General features: G+C 44.4%; 1 protein-coding gene across 8 annotated transcripts in view; it reads left to right on the top strand.

Moving 5' to 3' along the window:
- The first annotated feature begins 10,016 nt into the window (after nt 1-10,016).
- Nucleotides 10,017-26,117, top strand: part of LOC109254155 (zinc finger protein 846-like) — a 110,570-nt gene continuing 94,469 nt past the window's right edge. For 6 of the 8 annotated variants that reach the window (XR_008420574.1, XR_008420579.1, XR_008420580.1 and 3 more), the window contains exons 1-2: nt 10,017-10,215; nt 22,775-22,864. The gene's annotated coding sequence lies outside the window, so the exon portion shown is untranslated. Of the gene's footprint in view, nt 10,216-22,567; nt 22,632-22,774; nt 22,865-26,117 lie in introns of all 8 variants that reach the window. The other 2 variants (XR_008420575.1, XM_053898192.1) reach the window with 2 other exon arrangements.

Here is a 26,117-nt window from a genome sequence, read left to right as displayed (position 1 = left end):
AGTAGGCTCACATGATGGAGGTGCCTGTGCCTGGTGGAGTGGGTGGGGCAAGCCTGTCAAGTTTGGAGACCTGAGGGGTGAGGAGGAACTCCCTCTGGGAAGTGCGGGGGGAAGAAGGCGGCCAAGACACTGGCTGAGATAGGGATGAGTTTGACCTCTTTCAAGATCAGGAAGAAGATCTGCGTGGCTGAGGGAAGAAGAGGTGAGCAATAGGAAGCGAAGTCAGCTGATGGGGTGAGGTTGGAGGGTCCCCACAGGTGGCACAGGCTTTAGGGGTTCAGAAAGCAGCAACTCCTTTTCCTGCCCGTTGAGTCTGAGCCACTTGAAAGATGCAGGTGGCAGGCCGATAGTGATCAGGAGAGGAGTGTCGCTTCTGACCCGAGCTGGGGAGGAGGGCGTGTACGAACGCGACAGGATCACCACCTGCCCACTGGCCCAGCTTGCCTGCTCCGTGATGGGCCAGAGCCAGAAGAGAAGATGGGGTTGAACTGATACCCTTGGTTCCGTGTTCCAAGCTCACTTCTCAGAGGACCTGGTGTCTCTCTCATGCTTTCCCGCTAGGGGGTGGAGGAGAAATTCTCCATCTGGCCACCTGAGGACTATGGTATGAGTGCTCATCCAGTGTGGCCACGGTGAGTGTCTACCTGTCCCGTGCTGATCAAATCTGGCAGCTCCAGGCCAGGGCACCTGGGGGACTGGATTGTTCCAGGCTGGGGCACTGGTACTGAAGAGGTGTCTTTCTCCCGGTCTCACCCGATTTCAGTGACCCCTTTCTGGGCTTAGCTCGGAGGGCTGGTAGGGTTATGGCAGAGCCTGACCACCGCCTTCGTGACCAGGGGCCAGGGGCTTGAGGATGCCCTCTGTTATGAAATGTACCTGAGATCTGTTTTAATCACATGTGGTGGGGGCGCCCGGGTGGCTCAGTGAGTTGAGTGGCCAACTTCAACTCAGGTCAGGATCTCATGGTTCGCGGGTTCAAACCCGGCGTCGGGCTCCGTGCTCACAGCTCAGAGCCAGGAGCCTGCTTCAGATTCTGTGCCTCCCTCTCTCTCTGCACCTCCCCCACTCATGCTCTGCCTCCTTCTCTCAAAAATAAATAAACTTAAAAAAATCTTTTTTCAAAAATCACGTATGGCGATGGACACGGAGACAAGTGTCTTTGGAAGAAAACTTGATTACAGTAAAACCTTGGTTTGCGAGCACAGTTTGTTCTGGAAACATGCTTGTAATCCAAAGCACTTGTATATCAAAGCGAATTTCCCCAGAAGAATGGAAACTCAGATGATTCATTCCACAACCCAAAAATATTTATATAAAAATGATTACAATACTGTAATATAATACAAAAATATAATACAAAATAGTAAAGAAAATGCAAAATATAAGTAAAAAAATAACCTGCACTTACCTTTGAAAACCTTCACGGCTGGTGTGAGGGAGACAAGAGAGAGGAGGGTGATTGTCTAGGACTACCGACTTTCACTATCACTAACGGAATCACTGCTCTTGGCTCCATGGAATCTTTTTCTTGTGCAACTTTAACAAGGAACTTAGCCAATGACACTTGCTTTTGCCTCCTTCTGAGGATTTCGCCGAGATGTGGCATCGCATTGTCATTAAGCAGATTCCTCGCTCGCACTGCTACAGCCTTATTCGGGTGGTGCCAAGGGTGGTGCTTTTCTACAAAATCTTGCACTGTTTCCCACATTTTACATGTCTCCCTAATCTCATTTGGGGTGAGGGATTCCTCCGCCTTTTCCTCCACCTCCTCCTCTGCAAACGAGATCTCATCCATAACCTCTTGCTGTTGCTTGTGATGCAGATCCATCAGCCATCAGTGGTCAGCTCCTGGCCATGTTCCCGCACCAGCTCTTGAATGACATCCTCATTCACCTCCAGTCCCCCCCTTGGTCTTCCCCAAGGACACAATTTCATCGACCACCGGTGGCTCCTGTTCATGAGCAAGCCCCTCTAAGTCATATCTAAGAACACAATCAGGCCACAGTTTTCTCCAAGCAGAATTGAGGGTTCTCTTGGTGATCCCATCCCAGGCTCTGTCGATGATCTTGAGGCAGTTCACGATGTGGAAATGATTTTTTCCAAAACTCTTGGAGGGTAAGGTTTGTTTCTTGGGCCACCTCGAAGCATCGCTGAAATAGTGCTTTAGTGTAAACCTTTTTAAAGTTCGCAACGACCTGCTGATCCATGGGCTGGAGGACTGGAGTGGTGTTGGGAGGAAGGAACTTGACCTTAATGAACTTGAATTCCTCTAGTAAGTCATCCTCAAAGCCTGGAGGATGAGGAGGGGCATTATCCATAACGAGCAAGGCTTTGAGTGGCAGATTCTTTCCTAACAGGTACAGTACTTGTGATTCCCAAGAGGAGGGGAATGTCTCACAGAGCCATTATGGGGAAAAACCATAATGGGGTCTGTAGGAGGCAGGAGAAGTAGGAGGAAAGCACAGGCATGAGCCTTTATTATGGTTTTTGCAGGAAGAAATAGGCGAGGCAGGGTAGGCAAGCTGAACAAGCTTAGAATTGGCTACTTTGAATAATTTTGGTGGGCTCTAGGCTCTAGAGGCCATTCCTAGTTGTCGGCTACTTGGCCCTGGTGTGATTTAGGGCAGAGGAAATATTGGCTTGCTGTGTTAGGAGATAACAGAGGTAGTTGGATTGGCTGGTTTGCATATGAAAGTGTGCTCAAAAGCAAGTTGTTTCCTATCTCTAGGAATTACCCAACCCTCAGAGGGGTGGTCCTGAGCCAGGTTTGCAAGGCCCTAAGGTGTCAAAGCATCACAAAATATAGAGAATTAAAAACAGGGTGAATACACCCTCCATTGGAAGTAAAGGGCAATCGCAAGAACTAACATTTCTCGAGTGTCTATTTTGTGTCAGGTACTATGCTCAGTCCTTCATGCATGGACTTTTACCAGCAGCCCAGTGAGGAAGGTACAGAGGAGGAAACTGAGGCACAGAGAAGTTAAGTTGCCCAAAGTCACACAACTAGAGAAGTAGCAGAACTGAGTAATCTTATCCTACAGTCCTAACCATTAGGCAAAACTGCCTAGCTGATAGGTAGCAGTTCTAAAAGCCTGGCCCAACAGTTGTGCCCCATCAGGGGACAAAGACTAGACATATAAATTTTTGCGTAGCTTGGGGCGCCTGGGTGGCTCAGTTGGTTAAGTGTCCGACTTCGGCCTAGGTCATGATCTCACGGTTCGTGAGTTCGGGCCCCGCGTCGGGCTCTGTGCTGACAGCTCAGAGCCTGGAGCTTGCTTAGGATTCTCTGTGCCCCTCTCTCTCTGCCCCTCCCCTGCTCATGCCCTGTCTCTCTCTGTCTCAAAAATAATAAAAATATTTAAAAATAAATGAATAAATTTTTGCATAGCTCTACTGAGGTATAATTCATAGCAATAAACAGCACATATTTAGGTGCATAATTTGATGAGTTTTGACACATGTGTATCTTGTCTTTTACTCATTATGATGATTTTAGGATTTATCCAAGCTCTTGTAGGAATCAAAACTTTGTTCCTGAATAGTATTCCATCATGTGACTATAATAGCATAATTTGTTACCCATTCACCTTTGATGGATATTTGTGTTAAAGCACATATATCTTGTTAAAATAATTTTTCTGATATAAAAAATAATATATGCCTGTGAAGAATTTTAACAGTACAGAAAGGATACCTCTTTCTAATCCCAGGCCCCAGAGGAAATCACTGTGAGAAGTTTGAGGTAGCCTTCTAGAATTTTGTCTACTATTGGGAGTTTGGAGAAAAATCAAAGACATTAAAAAAAATTTTTTTTAATGTTTATTTTGAGAGAGAGAGAGAGGGAGAGAGACAGAACGCAAGGGAGGAGTACGAACTCATGAACTGTGAGATCATGACCTGAGCCGAAGTTGGATGCTTAACCAACTGACCACCCAGGCACCCCGCCCTTCCTTTTCTCCCTTTTTCAATAACCCTTTTGAATGAAGTCTCTTTACCAATGTCCAGAATTATTTTTCACAATGATAAAGAAACAAAAATCCCTTGGGTCATTTTTGACTCTTTGCTCTAAAACTGCACAAATCCATCAGCAGATAGCCATTGGCTCTGCCTTAATTTTAGCACCAGAGTGGATCCCACTCCCTCCATTCTCCCCAGCCACCTTTGTCCAGCCATCTCCATCTGTCACTGGGATTATTGCCTTAACTTTCTAATGGTCCTCGCTGATTCTATCTTTTCTTCCCTAGAGTCACACAAAAGACGAAGAGAATTTTATTTTATTTATTTAAAGTTTTTAAAATGTTTATTTTTGAAGGAGAGAGAGACAGAGCATGAATGGGGGAGGGGCAGAGAGAGAGGGAGACACAGAATCCGAAGCAGGTTCCAGGCTCTGAGCTGTCAGCACAGAGCCCGACGCGGGGCTCGAACTCACGAACCGCGAGATCATGACCTGAGCCGAAGTCTGACACTCAACCAGCTGAGCCACCCAGGTGCCCCAAAGAGAATTTTAAAAATAGACATCAGGTCATGTTGCTCCTGGAACTCAAAACTCTTCAGGGTCTCCTCCATTGCTCTCAAGGTAACACCCACAATTCTTAGAGTTGCTCAGATGGCCTTGTATGATCTGACTTCATTGCTTCTCTGACTTCACTTCCAATTAGTCTCCAACCTGCCCGACTCACTTCAAACATTTTAGACACTGGACTTCTGATGTTGCCTACTTTTTAAAAGTTTATTTATTTACTTTGAGGGAGAGAAAGAGAGAGAGAGAGAGAGAGAGAGAGAGAGAGAGAGAGAGAGAGAGAGAGAGAATGAATCCCAAGCAGGGTCTGCACTGTCAGTACAGAGCCTGATGCAGGACTCGAACTCAGAAACTGTGAGATCATGACCTAAGCCATAATCAAGAGTCGGATGGTTAACTGACTGAAATACCCAGGTGCCCCTCTGCTGTTGTTTTAAAGGCCAAACCTCTCCTACCTCAGGACCTTTGCACTTGTTCATTCTCCAGAAACTCACACTCATTCCCTGAATTCCTCCAACCAGATGGCTGGGGGGTGTACATGGTTCTGGGCCTTAGTTTTCTCATCTGTCAAACTATTCTTTCTCTTTACCTCAAACACCAGGCAGATCTTATAACCAAAGGTATAGTGGGAAGGGAAAATGCTTTTCAAAGTGAGAACTGTTGGGGTGTCTGGCTGGCTCCCTTGGTTAAGCGACCGACTCTTGATTTTGGCTCAGGTCACCATCTCTCTGTTGGTGGGATGGAGTCCCAGGAGAGGCTCTGCACCGACAGCACGGATCCTGCTTGGGATTCTCTCTTACTCTCTCTCTGCCCTTCCCCTGCTCTCTCTGTCTCTCTCTCAGAAATAAATAAATCAACATTTAATGTGAGAACTGTTGCCCTTAAAAACAAAACTGGCGGTTATTTTATCAGCAAAAGATGGGCTTATTTAGGAACAGCAAAAATTTGCAACCCCAGGCCCAGGCAAACCATGGCAAAACCATAGGTAAGTCCCCATAATAAAGGAAGGTAGCTCTTTTTATAGAGGAAAAAGGGGGAGTGGGAGGGGCTTTTATAAATTAAAAGTGAATTGGAATAAATTGGGAGTTTGAAGTATAGAGGCTTCTCATTGACTGAGCTGTTGCTGGGGGAGGAAAAAGCTTCCTTCCTCTTGCTGGGATACTAAAGGAGTACTTACTTACAAGGTCCCTCTCTTCCTGTTGGACCTACAATTGACTAGCGCTGGGCATGAAAGCTCTCCCTGCTGGTCTCCCAACTCCATTCTAAATGAGGTTTCCTTTTATTCGTTTTCACAAACCTTTCCAATAGGGAAGTAAAGTTTTATAGTTGGTTTTAAGAGCTACTTGAGATAGAGTGTAATACCCTCAATCACCAGAAGATGGCAGCACGTCACCGGATTTGCCACGTAGATAATTGTACCCTCACAATATAGGAATTAGGAGACGTTGGTAGTATTTATACACCTCGTCACCCTTCATAAATAGGGAAAATGGAAGGAATGTATACTTGTCGGGCATCTACTGTATGGGCTGGATACTCTTATTTACACTTGTGACTTAAGTCAGAGCACGTCCCCCATCTCTCAGAACTCCCCCAAAACAATCAAATGGGAAATGAAACAAAAAATTAAATGTATATATATAGTGTCTAGGAGTGAACCTAACTGAAAGATACAACCCACTGAAGAAGAAAATTTAAAAACTTTAAGGCCCTAAGGAAGGAACGGGATGAATGGAGGTGTGATCCACTTTGTGGACTGACAGATACTTTTGTAAACCTGGTGTTCTGTCACAGAGTCTCGGAAGGAATGACAAAAGAAGCAAAAAAAGCTTTTATTGGGCATCCTGAGGACGGGCCCACTGAGAGTGAGGCCCGCCCAAGCCCTGCCCTCACACCTGGTCCTCATCCGGTTTCCGCCCCCTGAGACCGGAAGCCCCCTTAGCCCTGCCCACAACGCACTACGCTTACCCTCAAGCCCCGCCTTCTAGGATTGGTCTTCACCCGCCCTCCCGCCACGCCCCCAAGGACTTGTCTCAGGCCAAGCCACGCCCCCAGGCACTGTCCCCGCCCCTGCCCCGCCCACTAATCCTCCTACTCCTTCCTGGCTGGGCGGATTTAAGACCCTTGCCTGCCCGCTGGCTTCTTCAAGCTCTGCCCTCCTCCGACCCCGCAGGGCGGGAGCCCTGGCGACCCGCGCCATCTCGGCTCACAAAACCGGAAGCAGAAGTGTCTGTCAGCCGGGCGCCGCCGCAGGCTGCATCGCTTCTGGGGCATATGGGAGCGCCCAGCTCTGGTGTCGCCTGGAGGGTCTGGCTCGAAAGATCCGGGGCCAAAGGGCAGGTCCGGTCAGTCCCTTGCGGCGCGTTTCCCGAGAGACTTCCGGATCCACCGCTCTTCCCGGCCGGCGGGGTCCGGGTTGCTGTGGTGTGGTGGAAGTAATGGGTCCAGATGACTCTGGACCTCAGTTTTCTCATCTGCTGCTCCTTCCATCTCCCCGCTGCTCCTTTGCCCCAAGCACTAGGCTGATGTTATAACCCAAAAGTATAGTGGGACAGGAAAAGGGCTTTTCTTTTCTTTTTAAAAGAGAACTTTTATTTTAATTTTTACTTGAAAAAAACTGTTAATAAATTTTTTTAAATTTACATCCAAGTTGGTTAACATGTAGTGTAATAATGATTTCCGAACTAGAATTGAGTGATTCATCACTTACATATAACACCCAGAGCTCATGCCAACAAATGTCCTCCTTAGTGCCCCTTGCCCTTTAATGAGAACTTTTAAAAGGACATGAGCATGGATGATCTTAAAAACATGTTGTATGAAAAGAAGCCTTGCTCCAGTGTATATATGATTCTATTTAAGGTTTATTTAACTTTTTGAGAGAGAGAGAGAGAGAGAGAGAGAGAGAGAGCGAGCGCGGGGGCGGGGGGGGGGGGGGGGGTGGGCAGAGAGACCGGAAGACACAGAATTGGAAGCAGGCTCCAGGCTCTGAGCTGTCAGCACAGAGCCCAGTGCGGGGGTTTTAACCCATGAGCAGTGGGATCATGACCTAAGCTGAAGTTGGACGCTTAACTGACAGAGCCACCCAGGCACCCCAAAAGTTCTTAAAAATTTAAACTATAGGGGGCACTTGGCTGGCTCAGTTTGTGTAACATGCAACTCTTGATCTTGGGGTTGTGAGTTTGAGCCCCATGTTGGGTATAGAGATTACTTAAAAATAAAATCTTTAATGATAAATAAAATCTTAAAAAATAAAATAAAATTTAAACTATAAATTTGTTTCCTGTTGTGAAAATAAAGGGAAACCTCACTAAAATGGAGTCAAGAGGCCAGAAGGGATAGGTCTAACTCTACTACTCCATGTTAACTACAGGAAGAACTGTCACAAGCCCCAACAGGGAATGATGTACATTGTGTCTCATGCAAGAAATTGACTACCCAGGCAACTCAGCAGATGGGAAACTCCTCATCACTCTCAACTCTTGCTTTTGTCTGTCAGTCAGACTGATTCAAAACAACCCCTCCCAATTTACTCTTTTCCATGAAATAACATTCCTCTACTTTGTTGGGCTATACTATGGTTTTTGCCATTGTTTGCTTGTCCCAAATTGTAATTGTTGGCCATTCTTGAATAAACCTATATTTTGCTAGTAAAATAATTTTTAAGGTCAACTTTTTTTTTTTTGGTATTTCTTATTTTAAAAAATTTAATGTTTATTATTTTGGGGAGAGAGGGCAGGGCAAAGAGAGAGGGAGAGACAAAATCTGAAGGAGGATCCAGGCTCTGAGCTCTCAGCACAGAGCCTTACATGGAGCTTGAGCTCATGGATGGTAAGATCATGACCTGAGCCAAAGTCAGACTCTTTTTTTTTTAATTTTTTTTTTTAACATTTATTTATTTTTGAGACAGAGACAGAGCATGAATGGGGGAGGGTCAGAGAGAGAGAGGGAGACACAGAATCTGAAACCGGCTCCAGGCTCTGAGCTGTCAGCACAGAGCCCGACGCAGGGCTTGAACTCACGAACCGGCTTGAACTCATGAACCGCCAGATCATGACCTGAGCGGAAGTTGGACGCTTAACCGACTGAGCCACCCAGGCGCCCCCAAAGTCAGACTCTTAACAGAGCCACCCAGGAGCCCCTTTTTAAGAGGTTTAAAAAGAAATGATTGAATAAATCTCCACAGGATTCAGTTTGTAAACATACTAGAAATAGTACATTCCAATGTGGCACTCACATAGGAAATGTTTTCTTGTATGTTTGTTTTACCATCTGCCTTCCTCCCCAGTTGAAAAAAGAGTTCTGTGAAGGCATGACTTGAATAAATGAAAGGAAAAGCATTATCAAGGGAAGTGATGGTTGGGGCATTTGGCTGGCTCAGTCACAAGAGCATGCGACTCCTGATCTTGGGTTCCTGAGTTCAAAACCCCACGTTGTGTGTAGAGATTACTTAAACACATAAAAACTTAAGTAAAAACAAAAAGTGATGGTGACCACACAAAAACCAGCAAGTGAAATATATAAAAGATCTAAACATGTTCATACTTAATGAGTCTAAAAATGCTTCACTATTTGCCATATAAAAACGGAAAGATTTAAAACATAAGGCCAACGGTCCCAAGACTACTACAGAAATGTACCACAAGTTCAAAGGTAATACCAAAAACCTCTGAGAAGGGGCAAAGAAGTTTTTAAAGAATAGTGAAAAGGATGTATCAGGTATCAACTGCTTCATAACAAAGCACCTCCAAGCTTAGTACATCCTTGAACCCCGCTGCAAGAACTCAGAGAACAGCATTTTTTGATTGGGAGCTGCCTGACTGGTCCGAGGTGGGCGCGAGGCTCGGTCCAACCGACTCTGTACCGTTCTAAATTTTTTTTTTTTTCAACGTTTTTTATTTATTTTTGGGACAGAGAGAGACAGAGCATGAACGGGGGAGGGGCAGAGAGAGAGGGAGACACAGAATCGGAAACAGGCTCCAGGCTCCGAGCCATCAGCCCAGAGCCCGACGCGGGGCTCGAACTCACGGGCCGCGAGATTGTGACCTGGCTGAAGTCGGACGCTCAACCGACTGCGCCACCCAGGCGCCCCGACTCTGTACCGTTCTGGTCCCGCGCCGAAGTCCGTGCCCTCGGCCTCGGCGCCGCTAAGTCCTGCCGGAGCCTTCCTTCCACCTTTAAGCCCCGAGACCGGAAGTGGAGTGCTTGGGACCTGAGCAGCGGCCAACTTCCCTTTACGGTTTTTCTCTTTATTTGCCTGCGGCACAGAAGGGCGGCTGCAGGTGCGAGGTCGGAGCTAGAGCTGGGAGAAGGGCCTCTGGGGAGTGGGTTTGACTACGGCGAGGATGCGAGGCTCGCGGAAGGCGGGGTCTTGGTCAGGGTGGGCAAACGGGGCCTCTCGGAGGCGGGCCTCTGTGGGGTGCGTGGCCGGCGAGGGCGTGGTCTCGGTGGGGGCGGGGCCCTGGCGGGGGGGCGGGGACTGAGTCCGCGGCCGCGCGCCCCGGCAGGGGCTGGGTCTCGCGAGCGTGGAGGTCAACGGACGTTGGTCGCTTCTCGGGGTCCTTCCGACCTTCTGAACTGGGGGTGTCGGTTGGGGCGGGAGTGAGAGGTGTTGGTGAAATCTACTTCCAGGGTGTCCCCTTCTGCCTTCGTTAGACGGGAGAATTTCACTTGTGGCTTTTGTGAGAATTGCTGAGGTGAGAATATCTTAAACTTAATTTTGGGGAATTACGTTTGATAAATTCATTTGGGAAAATGCTTTCTCAGGATTCTAGCGTGAGGGTCAATAAAACAGTGTAATGAAGAAAATGAAATGAAGTAAGTGAAAATGTAAGTAACAAGCCTTACAGTTAAAGTTATTCACTTCTGTACTTCGCACATCAGCTATACCTCTCCTCCAAGGGTCTGCCCTCGCGGTCGAGTTTTATTTTTTATTTTTTTAAAGGTTTTGTATTTTTTTTTAAGTTTGTTTAGTTGAGATAGAGAGAGAGCGAGAGCGCGCGCGTCTGTGCGGACGTGGGGGGAAGCGGGCAGAGAGCCTGATGCGGGGCTTGAACTCAGGAGCCGTGAGATCATGACCTGAGCCTAAGGCAGGAGTCCCGCGCTTAAAGGGACTGAGCCATCCAGGCTCCCCTGGGAAGAGTGTAGACTCTTTTTTTATTTTTTGCCATAAAAGAGTGGACTGCTGTCAACAGAGGCTTTTTTTTTTTTTTTTACACTTTTAGTTTTTATTTTTATTATTTATTTTTTTGATTTATTTTTTTAATATATGAAATTTACTGTCAAATTGGTTTCCATATAGACTCTTGATTTAAAAAGCTCTTCCCTTGGTTGGAAAGAAGGCAAAAGTGACTCTGATCCGTGAGATTAGCTGTGTGCAGAGGTGACGCCTCAGCTACGTGCATTATGTTTGTTTGCGCTTGACTGTTTTTCTTGATTACACAAGTGATGCATGGGTATGTTGTTTTTGTTAACATTCAAATAATTCAGAAACTATAGTAAGAATGTTAACGGTTCCCTTCACACTCTCCCTGCCAAGTGCACATAAAATACAATGTCCTGCTTTGTAGGCCTCCAGTGTTACTGATGGCAGTGTGGCCTTGCCGTCATTTTTCTTTTTTTTTTTTTATTGTGGTCAAATGTACATATCATAAAAATTTCCCTTTAACCTTTCTTGAGGGTACTGTTCATTGGCGTTAAGTACAATCACATTATTGTGCGACCGTTACCACCACGCATCTTCAAAACTTTTTCATTTTCCCCAAATGAAACTGTTCTCATTGAAAAGAAATAACTCCCCATGGGGCGCCTGGGTGGCTCAGTCGGTGAAGCGTCGGACTTCAGCTCAGGTCATGATCTCACAGTCCGTGAGTTCGATCCCAGCGGCGGGTTCTGTGCTGACAGCTCAGAGCCTGTTTCAGATTCTGTGTCTCCCTCTCTCTCTGCCCCTTCCCCACTCACTCTCTGTCTCAGAAATAAATAAAAACATTTTTAAAAAATTAAAAAAAAAAAAACAACAAAACTTACCGTAACCCTAACTCCCAGCCCCTGGTAATCTCTATTCTATTTTCTTTCTCTCTAAACTGGACTATTGTTGGTACCTCATATAAGTGGAATCGTGCAATATCGTTCTTTTGTGTCTAGATTATTTCACTTAGCGTAATGTTCTAAAATACACGCATGTTGTAGCATGTATCAGGATTTTATTCCTTTGTAAGGTTGAATAATATTATATTTATATATTTATTATAGACATAGTTTATATATGTTTATATTTTGCATATTTTATATCTTGTTATATTTTTATATATTTCATATTATATAGTTATGTATTTTGCATATTTTACATTTTTGTATATTTACATTTTGTATATATTTTATAATTTATATTGTAAAATGAACTTATATTTAATATAGATGTAATATATAAATATATATTCTACGTACTTACATTTATTTACACAAGAATTTTATATAATATAATATATAAATATAACTATAACATTATTCAACCTTAAGTGTATACATTTTGTTTTTCTGTTCATTTGGGTTGTCCACCTTTTGGCTTTTGTGAATCATGCCGCTACGAACATTGGTTTACAAATATCTCTTCAAGTTTCTGCTTTCAGTCCTTTTGGATATATACTCAGAAGTGGAATTACTGGATCATATGGTAATTCGATGTTAAGCTTTTTGAGGAACCACAACACTATTCTCTACAGTGGCTGTACCATTTCACATTACCATCAGCAATGAGTATTTTTTCTTAAAACATTTAAAAACATTTTTATTTATTTATTTATTTATTTATTTATTTATTTATTTATTTTTAATGTTTATTTTTATTTTTGAGAGAGACAGAGACAGAATGCGAACGGGTTAGGGGCAGAGAGAGAGGGAGACACAGAATCTGAAGCAGGCTCCAGGCTGTCAGCACAAGGCCCGACGTGGGGCTCGAACCCACGAGCTGTGAGATCATGATCTGAGCTAAAGTCGGACGCCCAACCGACTGAGCCACCCAGGCGCCCCAATTTATTTATTTTTTATTAAAGTTTTTTTTAGTGTGTGTTTATTTTTGAGAGAGAGAGAGAGAGAGAGAGAGAGAGCAAGCAGGGGAGGGGCAGAGAGAGAGGGAGACATAGAATCTGAAGCAGGCTCCAGGCTTCAAGCTGTCAACACAGAGCCTGACACAAGGCTCAAACCCACAGACTGTGAGATCACGACCTGAGCTGAAGTTGGACGCTTAACTGACTGAGCCACCCAGGTGCCCGTATTTTTATTTTTTTGGTAATAGCTATCCTAATAGATATGAAGTAGCATTTCCTTATGGGTTTGATTTGCATTTCCCTGATGATTAATGATGTTGAACATCTTATGTGCTTATTGACCATATGTATGTCTTTATTTTAATGTTTATTTATTTATTTTGAGAGAGAGAGCACAAGTGGGGTAGGGGCAGAGAGAGAGGGGAGAGAGAGAATCCCCTCTGCACTGGCAGTGCAGAGCCTGACATGGGGCTCAAATTCACAAACCATGAGATCATGACCTGAGCTGAAACCAAGAGTCCGACACTTAACTGACTGAGCCACCCAGGCGCCCCTATATGCCTTCTTTGGAGAAATATCTGTTCAAGTCCTTTGCCTGACAGTCATTTTCTTTTTTTTATTAAAAAATTTTTTTTCAATGTTTATTTTTGAGAGACAGAGTGTGAGTAGGGAAGGGGCAGAGAGAGAGAGGGAGATACAGAATTCAAAGCAGGCTCCAGACTTTGAGCTCTGAGCTGTCAGCACAGAGCCTGACCGGGAGCTCGAACCCACGAACTGTCAGATCATGACCTGGGCCGAAGTTGGATGCCCAACCGACTGAGCCACCCAGGCGCCCCTGCCTAACAGTCATTTTTAATGCATGTATATACCTTTCTGCATATACATATTTTATAAATTATGTAAATATATTTATACTTTACCTTCAGATCTGTATCAGTTTTTGTTTTAAACACCATAATCAGGGGCGCCTGGGTGGCTCGGTTGGTTAAGCGTCTGACTTCGGCTCAGGTCATGATCTCGCAGTCTGTGAGTTCTAGCCCCGCGTCGGGCTCTGTGCTGACAGCTCAGAACCTGGAGCCTGTTTCAGATTCTGTGTCTCCCTCTCTCTCTCTGCCCCTCCCCTGTTCATGCTCTGTCTCTCTCTGTCTCAAAAATAAATAAATGTTAAAAAAAAAAATTTAAACACCATAATCGTTTCCCACAGTATGAATATATGATAATTATTTGGGCCCTTGCTATAATGTAATATATATTTCAATTGGTTCCAGTTTTTACCTATTATAAACAGTTTTTAACGAACAAGCTTGAACATACACACATGTATCTATCTATCTATCTGCACAGATGCCAGAGCTTCTCTTGGCTACGGTCCTACAAGTTGCTAGTTGAAGGCATAGGACTATTTAAAATTTTAGTAGACATAAATTCCAATATCCCAGCACACTCCCAACTATCAGTGGCCTCTAGTCATCCTTTGTCATCTGTGGCTAAGACAGTTTTTCTACCCAGTGCCAAGGGATTGGTGGTCTGAACTTGGAACCCAGATAAGTTATCCCCTAGAAGCCCTCCCTTGGCCTGCTGGTCTACCTAGTTTTGAAATTACTCCTGCCAACCCACATTATTCCCACAAACTAAACAATAGGTCTTGATATACCTCTTACAAAAAGATTGCCCCCAAAGTCTCAATTCCCCCAAAAGCCTCTCTAAGGGGGAGCATACCTTGTGGGAGTTGCCCTGCCCTAGGAGGAAATTTCCCTTCCTTTCCTGAACCCTCCAGCTGTCCATCCCTTCCTCTATTGCCATGATGTGGGAGACAGTGGTCAGATGGATAGCCGTACTCCCTCTCTGTGCTCCCTAGTTCCTTAGTGCCTGGGCTCTCTGTTGCTATATAACCCCTCCCCCTTCTTTTTAATAGTTTATTTATTTATTTTGAGAGAGAGAAAGAACACACAAGCAGGGGAGGAGCAGAGAGAGAGGGAGAGAGAGAATCTCAAGCAGGTGTGCACTGCCAGTGCAGAGCCCAGTGTTGGGCTTGAACCCACGAACTGTGGGATCATGACTTGAGCTGAAGTCAAGAGTCAGCTGCTTAACCATCTGAGCCACCCCTTCTGATTTGATGGGAAAATATGCCATACATAAAATATGTTAAATGTTCTGTGTATCTGTAAGGTATATTGTATATGATATATACATAATAATTTTCACATATTATACAAAATATATATGTTTTCCTGTAAGACTTCACCTTGAACAATTTGCCACCTTTTTTTTTGTTTCAGCTTTTTACTTAAATTCTAGTTAGTTAACATATAGTGTAATATTGGTTTCAGGAGTAGAATTTAGTAATTTATCACTTACAGGGGTACCTGGGTGGCTCAGTTGGTTAAGCATCTGACTTTGGCTCAGGCCAATGATCTCGTGGTTTGTGAGTTTGAGCCCCACGTCGGGCTCTGTGCTGACAGGTCAGAGCCTGGAGCCTGCTTCGGATTCTGTGTCTCCCCCTCTCTCTGCCCCTCCCATGCTCATGCTCTGTCTCTCTCTGTCTCTTAATAATTAATGTTAAAAAAAAGTAATTTATCACTTACAGCTAACACCCAGTGCTCATCACTAGTGCCCTCCTTAATATCCATCACCCATTTAGCCCATCCCTTGCCCAACTCCCTCACCAACCCTCAGTTTGTTCTCTATAGTTGAGTCTCTTATGGTTTGCTTCCCTCTCTTTTTTCCCCCTTCTCTTATGTTCATCTCTTGTGTTTCTTAAATTCCACATATGAGTGAAATCACATGGTATTTGTCATTCTCTGATTGACTTCTTTCGCTTAGCATAATACATTCTAGCTCCATCCATGTCACTGCAAATAGCAAGATTTCATTCAATTTGATGACTGAGTAATATTCCATTGTACATGTGTACCACATCTTCTTTATCCATTCATCAGTTGATAGACAGTTGGGCTCTTTCCATAATTTGACTATTGTTGATAATGCTGCAATAAACATTGGGGTGCATGTGTCCCTTTGAATCAGTATTTTTGTATCCTTTGGGTAAATACCAAGTAATGTAATTGCTGGGTCATAGGGTAGTTCTATTTTTATTTAAAAAAATTTTTTTGAAGCTTATTTATTTATTTTGAGAGAGAAAGCATGTGAGTGGGGGGGGGAGGGGCAAAGGGAAACTGAGAGAATCTTAAGCAGGCTCCACACTCATTGCCAAGCCCCATGGGGGGGCTTGATCCTGCAACCCTAGGATCGTGAACTGAGCCAAAATCAAGAGTCTGATGCTCAACTGCTCAGCTCAGCCAACTGAGCCACCCAGACAGCCTGAGTTTGATGTTTTTTTTAATAGATTTTGGATACTAATCCTTTTTCAGATATGTTATTTGTGGGGCACCTGGGTGGCTCAGTTGGTTAAGCGACTGACTCTTGATTTCAGCTCAGGTCATGATCTCACGATTTGTGAGATTGAGGCGCCCCGCCAAACCCCCGTTGGGCTCTGTGCTAACAGCAAGGAGTCTGTTTGGGATGTTTTCCCTGCCTCTCTTTCTCTCTCTCTCTGCCTTTCTCTCTCTCTCTCTTTTTGAGAGAGAGAGGCTACAAGTGAGTGAGGGGCAGAGAGAGGGAGAGAGAGAGAGAGAGAAAAGTGTGGCTCACCCAAAGCAGGGCTCATGCTCACCTGATGTGGGGCTCGGAATCACTAACTGTGGAATCATGACCTGAGCTGAAGTTCGATGCTTAACTGACTGAGTCACCCAGGTGCCCCTCTCTCTCTCTCAAAATTAATAAACTGAAAAAAAGATATGTCATTTGCAGATATCTTCTCCCATTTTGTAGGTTGGCTTTTAGTTTCATTGACCATTTCCTTCACTGTGCATAGGCTTTTTATCTTGTTGAAGTCCCAATAGTTCATGTTTGCTTTTGTTCCCCTTGCCTCCAGTGACCTATCTAGTAAGAAGTTGCTCCAGCCCAGGTCAAAGAGGTCGCTGCCGGTTTTCTCCTCTAGGAGTTTGATGGCTTCCAGTCTCACATTTAGGTCTTTCACCCATTTTGAATTTATTTTTGTGTATGGTGGAAGAAAGTGGTCCAGTTTCATTCTTCCTGCATGTCACTGTCCAGCTTTCCCAAAATCATCTGTTGAAGAGACTGTCGAATTTGCCTTTTCTTAATCTTTCCCTCTTAGGGTGGTAGCACCACCACCTATCCAGTTTAGTGGTTTTGTAAGGAGAGACCATTGCTGTAGGCAGAATACTCCCATCCTAAACACTGGCACTAAAGAGCTTTTCTTTAATAGGAAAGAATTTACAAGACCGGAAAGTGGGATAAGTGGGTGGGGTGATAGGCTAGTTGGTCAGGGAGGTCAACTGATTGTCGGGGAGGGGCTGTAGAGGGTTGATCTGAGTCCCTGTGCTCAGGGGTGAGTTCAGGAGGAGAGAAGCTTGGCTGAAGTTTAGTGAACTCAAATTCAGAGGCATTTTATCTAAGTAGTTTAGTGGGGACAAACAGTGGAGCTACTCATTCATGAGACAAAGGTGGGAATTTGGATGGTCTGTGCCTGGCATTGTCAAAGGTAAACAAGGGGTCATCATCCTGCCCTATCTAAGTCATGCAGGGAAGGGTGTTTCATTGTATTCGGGCATTTCCCAGAACACAAAAAGGGCTGGGGAATTTCTTGCCCATCACAGTTTTCCAGGAGCACAGGGTTTGGGTGTGAAGCTTGACATTGTGAGTATAAAAACCTTCTGTGGTTTCTCTAAGTTCTCAAAACTGGCTACACATCTCCCCCTCTTCTCACTTTTCATCCCAATCTAACTCTAGCAGATCCTTTGACATTTCCTTCAATATGTGTACAATCATCTCTTCTGCTCCCAAGGAGTCCCCATTCTCACCTGGACCCTGCTGTTGCCCCTTACCATCCACCCCCACTTTTACTGTCTCTTTCCCTGTTCTGTCCTATGAACAGCTGCCAGTATGATCTTTTTTTATTTTTCACTTTAAAAAATTTAAATCCAACTTAGTTAACATATAATGTATTAATAATTTCAGGAATAGAATTTAGTAATTCATCACTTACATATAATACCCAGTGCTCATCCCAACAAGTGTCCTCCTTAATGCCCCTCACCGCTGTAGCCCAGCCCCCCTTCCAACATCCCCCCCAGAAACCCTTAGTTTGTTCTCTGTATTTAAGAGTCTCTTGGGGCGCCTGGGTGGCTCAGTTGGTTAAGCGTCCCACGTCGGCTCAGGTCATGATCTCAGTCTGTGAGTTCAAGCCCCTCGTCAGGCTCTATGCTGACCACTCAGAGCCTGGAGCCTGCTTCAGATTCTGTGTCTCCCTCTCTCTCTGTCCCTCCCACACTCGCACTCAAAAGTAAAATAAAAACATAAAAAGACAATGCTAATATCATCCTCAATGGGGAAAAACTGAGAGCTTTCCCCCTAAGGTCAGGAACAAGACAGGGATGTCCACTCTTGCCACTGTTATCAACATAGTATTGCAAGTCTTAGCCTTAGCAATCAGATAACACAAAGAAATAAAAGGCATCCAGATCGGCCAGGAGGAGGTCAAACTTTCACTCTTTGAAGGTGACATGATACTCCATATGGAAAGCCCAAAAGATTCCACCAAAAACCTGCTAGAACTGATCCATGAATTCAGCAAAGTCGCAGGATATAAAATCAATGCACAGAAATCGGTTGCATTTCTATACACCAATAATGAAGCAACAGAAAGAGAAATCAAGGAATCGATCCCATTTACAATTGCAGCAAAAGCCATAAAATGCCTAGGAATAAATCTAACCAAAGAGGTGAAAAATGTATACACTGAAAACTATAGAAAGCTTATGACAGAAATTGAAGAAGATACACACAAAATGGAAAAATATTCCATGCTCCTGGATGGGAAGACCAAATATTGTTAAAATGCCGATATGACCCAAAGCAATCTACATATTCAATGCAATACCTATTAAAATAACACCAGCATTCTTCACAGAGCTAGAACAAACAATCCTAAACTTTGTATGGAACCCATACCCATACCCTTTGTATGGAACTTTGTGAAGACCCCCAAATAGCCAAAGCAATCCTGAAAAGGAAAACCAAAGCTGGAGGCATCACAATCCTGGACTTCAAGCTGTATTACAAAGCTGTAATCATGAAGACAGTATGGTACTGGCACAAAAACAGACACTCAGATCAATGGGACAGAATAAAGAACCCAGAAATGGACCCACAAACGTATGGCCAACTAATCTTTGACAGAGCAGGAAAGAATACCCAATGGAACAAAGACAGTCTCTTCAGCAAATGGTGCTGGGAAAACTGGACAGCGACATGCAGAAGAATGAACCTGGACCACTTTCTTACACCAAACACAAAAATAAACTCAAAATGGATGAAAGACCTAAATGGAAGACAGGAAAGCATCAAATCCGAGAGGAGAAAGCAGGCCAAAACCTCTTCAACCTCGGCCGCAGCAACTTCTTACTCGACACCTCTCCGGAGGCAAGGAAAACAAAAGCAAAATGAACTATTGGGACTGCATCAAAATAAAAAACTTCTGCACAGCAAAGAAAACAATCAGCAAAGCTAAAAGGCAACCAACAGAATGGGAGAAGATATTTGCAAATGACATATCAGACAAAGGGTTAGCATCCAAAATCCATAAAGAACTTCTCAAACTCAACACCCAAAAAACAAAGAATCCAGTGAAGAAATGGGCAAAAGACATGAAGAGACACTTCTCCAAAGAAGACATCCAGATGGCCAACCGACACATGAAAAGATGTTCAGCGTCACTCATCATCCAGGGAAATACACATCAAAACCACAATGAGATACCACCTCACACCTGTCAGAATGGCTAACATTAACAACTCGGGCAACAACAGATGTTGGCGAGGATGTGGAGAAAGAGGATCTCCTTTGCACTGCTGGCGGGAATGCAGGCTGGTGCAGCCACTCTGGAAAACAGTCTGGAGGTTCCTCAAAAAATGAAAAATAGTGGGGCGCCTGGGTGGCGCAGTCGGTTAAGCGTCTGACTTCAGCCAGGTCACGATCTCGCGGTCCGTGAGTTCGAGCCCCGCGTCAGGCTCTGGGCTGATGGCTCGGAGCCTGGAGCCTGTTTCCGATTCTGTGTCTCCCTCTCTCTCTGCCCCTCCCCCGTTCATGCTCTGTCTCTCTCTGACCCAAAAAAAAAAAAAAAAAAAAAAAAGTTAAAAAAAAAAAAAAAAAGAAAAATAGAACTACCCTACGACCCAGCCATTGCACTACTAGGTATTTATCTAAGGGATACAGGTATGCTGTTTCGAAGGGGCACATGCACCCCAGTGTTTATAGCAGCACTATCAACAATAGCCAAAGTATGGAAAGAGCCCAAATGTCCATTGATGGATGAATGAATAAAGAAAATGTGGTATATATATACAATGGAGTATTACCTGGCAATCAAAAAGAACAAAATCTTGCCATTTGCAACTATGTGGATGGAACTAGAGGGTATTATGCTAAGCAAAATTAGTCAGAGGAAGACAAATATCATAGGACTTCACTCATGAGGACTCAAAGATACAAAACAGATGAACATAAGGGAAAGGAAGCAAGAATAACATAAAAACAGGGAGGGGGCCAAAATATAAGAGACTTAAATATGGAGAACAAACAGAGGGTTGCTGGAGGGGTTGTGAGAGGGGGATGGGCTAAATGGGTAAGGGGCATTAAGGAATCTACTCCTGAAATCGTTGTGCTATATGCTAACTAACGAATGTAAATTACAAAAAAATAGTAATAATAACAATAAATTCAATTTTAAAAAAGTCTCTTATATAGTTTGTCCCCCTTGCTAGTATGTTCTTTAAAAATATAAATAGGAATAGAAAATTCTTAGAAAACTCCTGCTAGCCTGCCAGTCACAAGGTGTAAATCCAGATTGGATCTAGGCTTGTTTGCCCTGATCTTGACCAGGCTCCTGGCCCCTCTGCCACCCTCTCCCATCACTCTCCTCTCCAGACACCCAGGTCACAAGCTCCAGCCACACCTGCACGGGCTTTCCTCCCTGTTGAGCATCTGCGTGGAGCTAGATCACCACTACCCCCCCCGCCCCCCCCCCCCCACTTTCATTTTCCTGAGACCCTTTTCCTTCAGGGCTTCCAAAGGCCAGGACAAGGTGGGAGTGGAGCCACAGGAGCCCCCAGTCTGCCTGCATTAGGGTTGGGGCCTTTAGGGCTTGAGATGTTTGAGGTATAGAATTACATTATACCTTGTATTCTTTTTATTAACTTGGGCAATTGACTTGGTAAACTTCTCTGAACTTGAGTACCCTCAACATCACAGGAGGTTTCAAGCCTTCCTCATGGACAGCAAGGCCCCCAGGCCTCTTTTCTGGTTGTGAGAGACAGGATTGCCATGGCCTTGCTTTGTTTGTGTGTGAGGTCATGGGTCATGTGATACAGCCTCCAGGCAGGTGCTAGCTGGAGTCTAGGGCATGGCCAGCTTCTCACATCCACCTCTTGTCCTCTAGCAATGCCTGGTCTAGTCCACCTGTGTCCAGGAAGGAATTGTGGAGGCTGAAGTGATGGCTCCAGGGTTGCTGACAACCTGGTCATAGGTAATCATATTAAATCAAAATCCCCCTTGGGGTGCTTGGGTGGCTCAGTCAGTTAAGTGGCCAAGTCTTGAGTTTGGCTCATGCTTCATGGTCTGCGAGTTTGATCCCCACTTCAGGCTCTGCGCTGACAGCACAGAGCCTGTTGGGATTCTCTCTCTTCCTCTCCCTGCCCCTCCCCTGCTCATGCACACACACATTCTCTCTCTCTCTCAAAATAAGTAAACAAACATAAAAAAATCCCCTCATTCCAATGTGACATCTCCCTCCCTGATGTTGGCTGTGTCTCCTTTTGTGGCCTGGAGCCTTCCAACCTGACCAGGACTTGTCTCCATACTCCTCAGGACCATTAGCCTCTAATGAATGGTGGTGGCTAAGGGATTTCCCAGAGAATGCTCAGTATTTGTGAATGTTTTTCAGCGCCTGTTCATACTAGCTCAATAGTCACTTCAGAGCTTCAGAGCTATGGCAGAAAACCAAGAAAAGGCTATGTGCTGACTTTGTCTCAGGAATTCATGGAGACATAATTCATTCATTTACTGAGTATTTGTCCCAAGCCTCCATAGGCTCAGGGCTGTGTGGTGTCTCGCCTAGGGGACCCAGGCTGGATGGGATCACAGACTAGTTGCACAGAGAAAAGTTCAACCCCTTGTTGAAGAGCTAATAAATCAATGAGGCCAGATGAGATTGCTGAGGATGTGTGAGTGGAGAGAGACGAGAGGTGAGGAATCGCCCCTGCCCCATCTGAATGTCCCATTCCTTGGTCTTCTGGGGCCATCCTCACACCCCACCTTCCTGGGACACTGATGGAGATGGGCCTTGGCTGAGCCCAAATGTGTGTGATGTTTCAGGATTCAGCGACCTTTGAGGAAGTAGCAGTGGACTTCCCCGAGGAGGAGTGGGCACCACTGGACCCTGATCAGAAAATCTTGCGTAGAGACATGATGCTGGGCAACTATAGGAGCCTGGCCTCAGTCAGCCTAATCTCTTCATTCATAGGTTTCTGCTGCAAATATTTCTTCAGCACCTGTTACATTCCAGGAACTGTTCTTGGTCTTGGGAAAAGAGTAGTGAAGAGGGAGATGTGGCCCACTCTTGAGGAGTGACAGGGTACAGCAGGAGTGGCCACACTTTTCCTTAAAAGGCCAGAGAGGAAATATTTTCAGCGTAGTGGGCCATAGTGTTCCTGTTGCAGCTACACACAATGATGCAATGCTACCCGTGTAGTGGCCAGTGTAGTGAGGAATGTAAACAAATAGGCAGAGCCATGTTCCAATGAAACTATCTTTGCAAAAGCAGGTGGCTAACCCCTGGGGTCTAGTCACTAGTCCGTACTCTAGCATCTTCCCCTTGAGAATGGAGATTCGTCTCTTATGCCAACCTTAGTTTTTTCATGTTTAGAAGCTTTGGTGTGGCTCTGAGCTTGGGTCTGAGGATCCCCAGTCCCTCCAGGGCACGACGTGAGGTAGTTTGTTTGGGTCCTGGGTACCATCATCACTGCCCATGGGGCCACACATGCCCGTCCTCTGAAAGTGGTGGTCCCACTCTGAGGGGAGGTTGCCCTTTCACCCTGCACGTTCCGCCTGATGTGTCTTTCTCTGTGTACAGGGTATCATTTCCATAAACCCAACCTGCTCACCCATAAGGAGCTGAGGACCAAGAAGAGGAGAGTTCTAATTGTCCAAGAACCCCGTTCAGGTGAGCCTCAGGCAAAAAGAACTCCATTTAGGAAATTTCTAAAATGTCATGATTTTTTTTTTATTGAAGTATAGTTGACACAGCATTACATTAGTTTCAGGCGTACAACACAGTTATTGGACAGCAAGTTTATATGTTATACTGTGTTCACCCCAAGTGTAGCTACCATCTGTCACCATACACCACTATTACAATGTCATCTAAAATGCTCTCTTGTTTGGGGACTCCTGGGTGGCTCAGACGGTTAAGCGTCCGACTTTGGCTCAGGTCATGATCTCGCGGTCCGTGAGTTTGAGCCCCGGGTTGGGCTCTGTGCTGACAGCTCAGAGCTGGAGTCTGCTTCAGATTCTGTGTCTCCCTCTCCTGCCCTTCCCCTGCTCTTTCTCTGTCTCTCTCCCAAAAATAATTAAACATTAAAAAAATTTTTTTTAATGTTATCTTGTCATAAATCATCTCAGGCCACTTGGGATGAGTTTCGTCTTGAGGCTTTAGATTCCCTTCCTCTCCTCCCTTTTCTCCTCCACTTTCTATGGCTTCTAGAGAAAACTCTGCCCTGCTTCCTTTCTTCAGAACATTTCCACTTTTGTAAATAAAGTTTTATTGAAACACAGGCCCACCAATTTGTCCATTTGTCTACTTTCCCCAAGCTTGGCTTACCCCATAGTGTCCTCTATCAGACTGTTAGCAGCCCTCTCTTTCCTGCCAAATTATTTCTTAGCATTTCCATCCCTTGTTTCTGTCATTGTCAAATTGTTCATATTGCTGAAATCCTTAAAAGTACGTCTTTAAATGTTGGGGCATTCTTTCCTATCACATTGACTTCTCATGTTTGGAGTCAGTCTACAGTCTATGAAAAAAAGCTGCATGGGCCTGGCTCTTTGTTTTTGTCTGTTTTTAAGAGTTTTATTTTTTTTATGTTTTATTATTTTTTATTTGAGAGAGAGACAGGGACAGAGAGCAGGGGAGGAAAGAGAGACAGAGATAGGATCTGAAGTAGGCTCCAGACTTCAAGCTGTCAGCACAAGGCCTGATGAGGGGCTTGAACTCAACAAGCAGTGAGATCATGACCTGAGCCGAAGTCGGATGCTTGACCAACTGATCCACCCAGACGCCCCTTAAGAGTTTATTTAAGTAATCTCTATACCTAGCATGGGGCTTGAACTCACAACCCAGAGGTCAAGAGTTGCATGTTCTACCAACTGAGCCAGCCAGGACCTCCCCCCCCCCCCCCACACACACACTTTTTAAAAAATAATTTATTTATTTTTAAATTTACATCCAAATTAGTTAGCATATAGTGCAACAATGATTTCAGGAGTAGATTCCTTAATGCCCCTTACCCATTTAGCCCAACCCTCCTCCCACAACCCCTACAGCAACCCTGTGTTTTTTCTCTATATTTAAGAGTCTCTTATGTTTTGGCCGCCTCCCTGTTTTTATGTTATTCTTGCTTCCCTTCCCTTATGTTCATCTGTTTTGTATCTTTAAGTCCTCATGAGTGAAGTCCTATGATATTTGTCTTTATCTGACTAATTTTGCTTAGCATAATACCCTCTAGTTCCATCCACATAGTTGCAAATGGCAAGATTTCATTCTTTTTGATTGCCAGGTGATACTCCATTGTGTTCATGTGCGTGTGTGTGTGTGTATACCACATCTTCATCCATTCATCCATCGATGGACATTTGAGCTCTTTCCATACTTTGGCTATTGTTGATAGTGCTGCTATAAACACTGGGGTGCATGTGCCCCTTCGAAACAGCACACCTGTATCCCATGGATAAATGCTTAGTAGTGCAATGGCTGGGTCGTAAGGTAGTTCTATTTTTCATTTTTTGAGGAACCTCCAGACTGTTTTCCAGAGTGGCTGCACCAGCCTGCATTCCCACCAGCAGTGCAAAGGAGATCCTCTTTATCCATATCCTCGCCAACATCTGTTTTTGCCCGAGTTGTTAATGTTAGCCATTCTGACAGGTGTGAGGTGGTATCTCATTGTGGTTTTGATGTGTATTTCCCTGGATGATGAGTGACGCTGAACATCTTTTCATGTGTCGGTTGGCCATCTAGATGTCTTCTTTGGAGAAGTGTCTCTTCATGTCTTTTGCCCATTTCTTCACTGGGTTAGTTGTTTTTTGGGTGTTGAGTTTGAGAAGTTCTTTATGGATTTTGGATGCTAACCCTTTGTCTGATATGTCATTTGCAAATATCTTCTCCCATTCTGTTGGTTGCTTTTTGGTTTTGCTGATTGTTTCCTTTGCTGTGCAGAAGTTTTTTATTTTGATGCAGTCCCAATAGTTCATTTTTGCTTTTGTTTTCCTTGCCTCTGGAGAGGTGTCGAGTAAGAAGTTGCTGCGGCCGAGGTTGAAGAGGCTTTTACCTGCTTTCTCCTCTCGGATTTGATACTTTCCTGTCTTCCATTTAGGTCTTTCATCCATTTTGAGTTTATTTTTGTGTTTGGTGTAAGAAAGTGGTCCAGGTTCATTCCTCTGCATGTCGCTGTCCAGTTTTCCCAGCACCACTTGCTGAAAAGACTGTCTTTATTCCATTGGGTATTCTTTCCTGCTTTGTCAAAGATTAGTTGGCCATACGTTTGTGGGTCCATTTCTGGGTTCTTTATTCTGTCCCATTGATCTGAGTGTCTGTTTTTGTGCCAGTACCATACTGTCTTCATGATTACAGCTTTGTAATACAGCTTGAAGTCCAGGATTGTGATGCCTCCAGCTTTGGTTTTCCTTTTCAGGATTGCTTTGGCTATTTGGGGGTCTTTACAAAGTTCCATACAAAGGGTATGGGTATGGGTTCCATACAAAGTTTAGGATTGTTTGTTCTAGCTCTGTGAAGAATGCTGGTGTTATTTTAATAGGTATTGCATTGGATATGTAGATTGCTTTGGGTCATATTGGCATTTTAACAATATTTGGTCTTCCCATCCAGGAGCATGGAATATTTTTCCATTTTGTGTGTATCTTCTTCAATTTCTGTCATAAGCTTTCTATAGTTTTCAGTGTATACATTTTTCACCTCTTTGGTTAGATTTATTCCTAGGCATTTTATGGCTTTTGCTGCAATTGTAAATGGGATCGATTCCTTGATTTCTCTTTCTGTTGCTTCATTATTGGTGTATAGAAATGCAACCGATTTCTGTACATTGATTTTATATCCTGCGACTTTGCTGAATTCATGGATCAGTTCTAGCAGGTTTTTGGTGGAATCTTTTGGGCTTTCCATATGGAGTATCATGTCACCTTCAAAG

The sequence above is a fragment of the Panthera pardus genome, unplaced genomic scaffold (genome assembly GCF_024362965.1).
Source record: "Panthera pardus isolate Hobbes unplaced genomic scaffold, ASM2436296v1 HiC_scaffold_8, whole genome shotgun sequence".
In the NCBI taxonomy this organism is placed as follows: domain Eukaryota; kingdom Metazoa; phylum Chordata; class Mammalia; order Carnivora; family Felidae; genus Panthera; species Panthera pardus.
The sequence above is the reverse complement of the archived record's forward strand: the minus strand, read 5'-3'. Positions and strand labels throughout refer to the sequence as shown.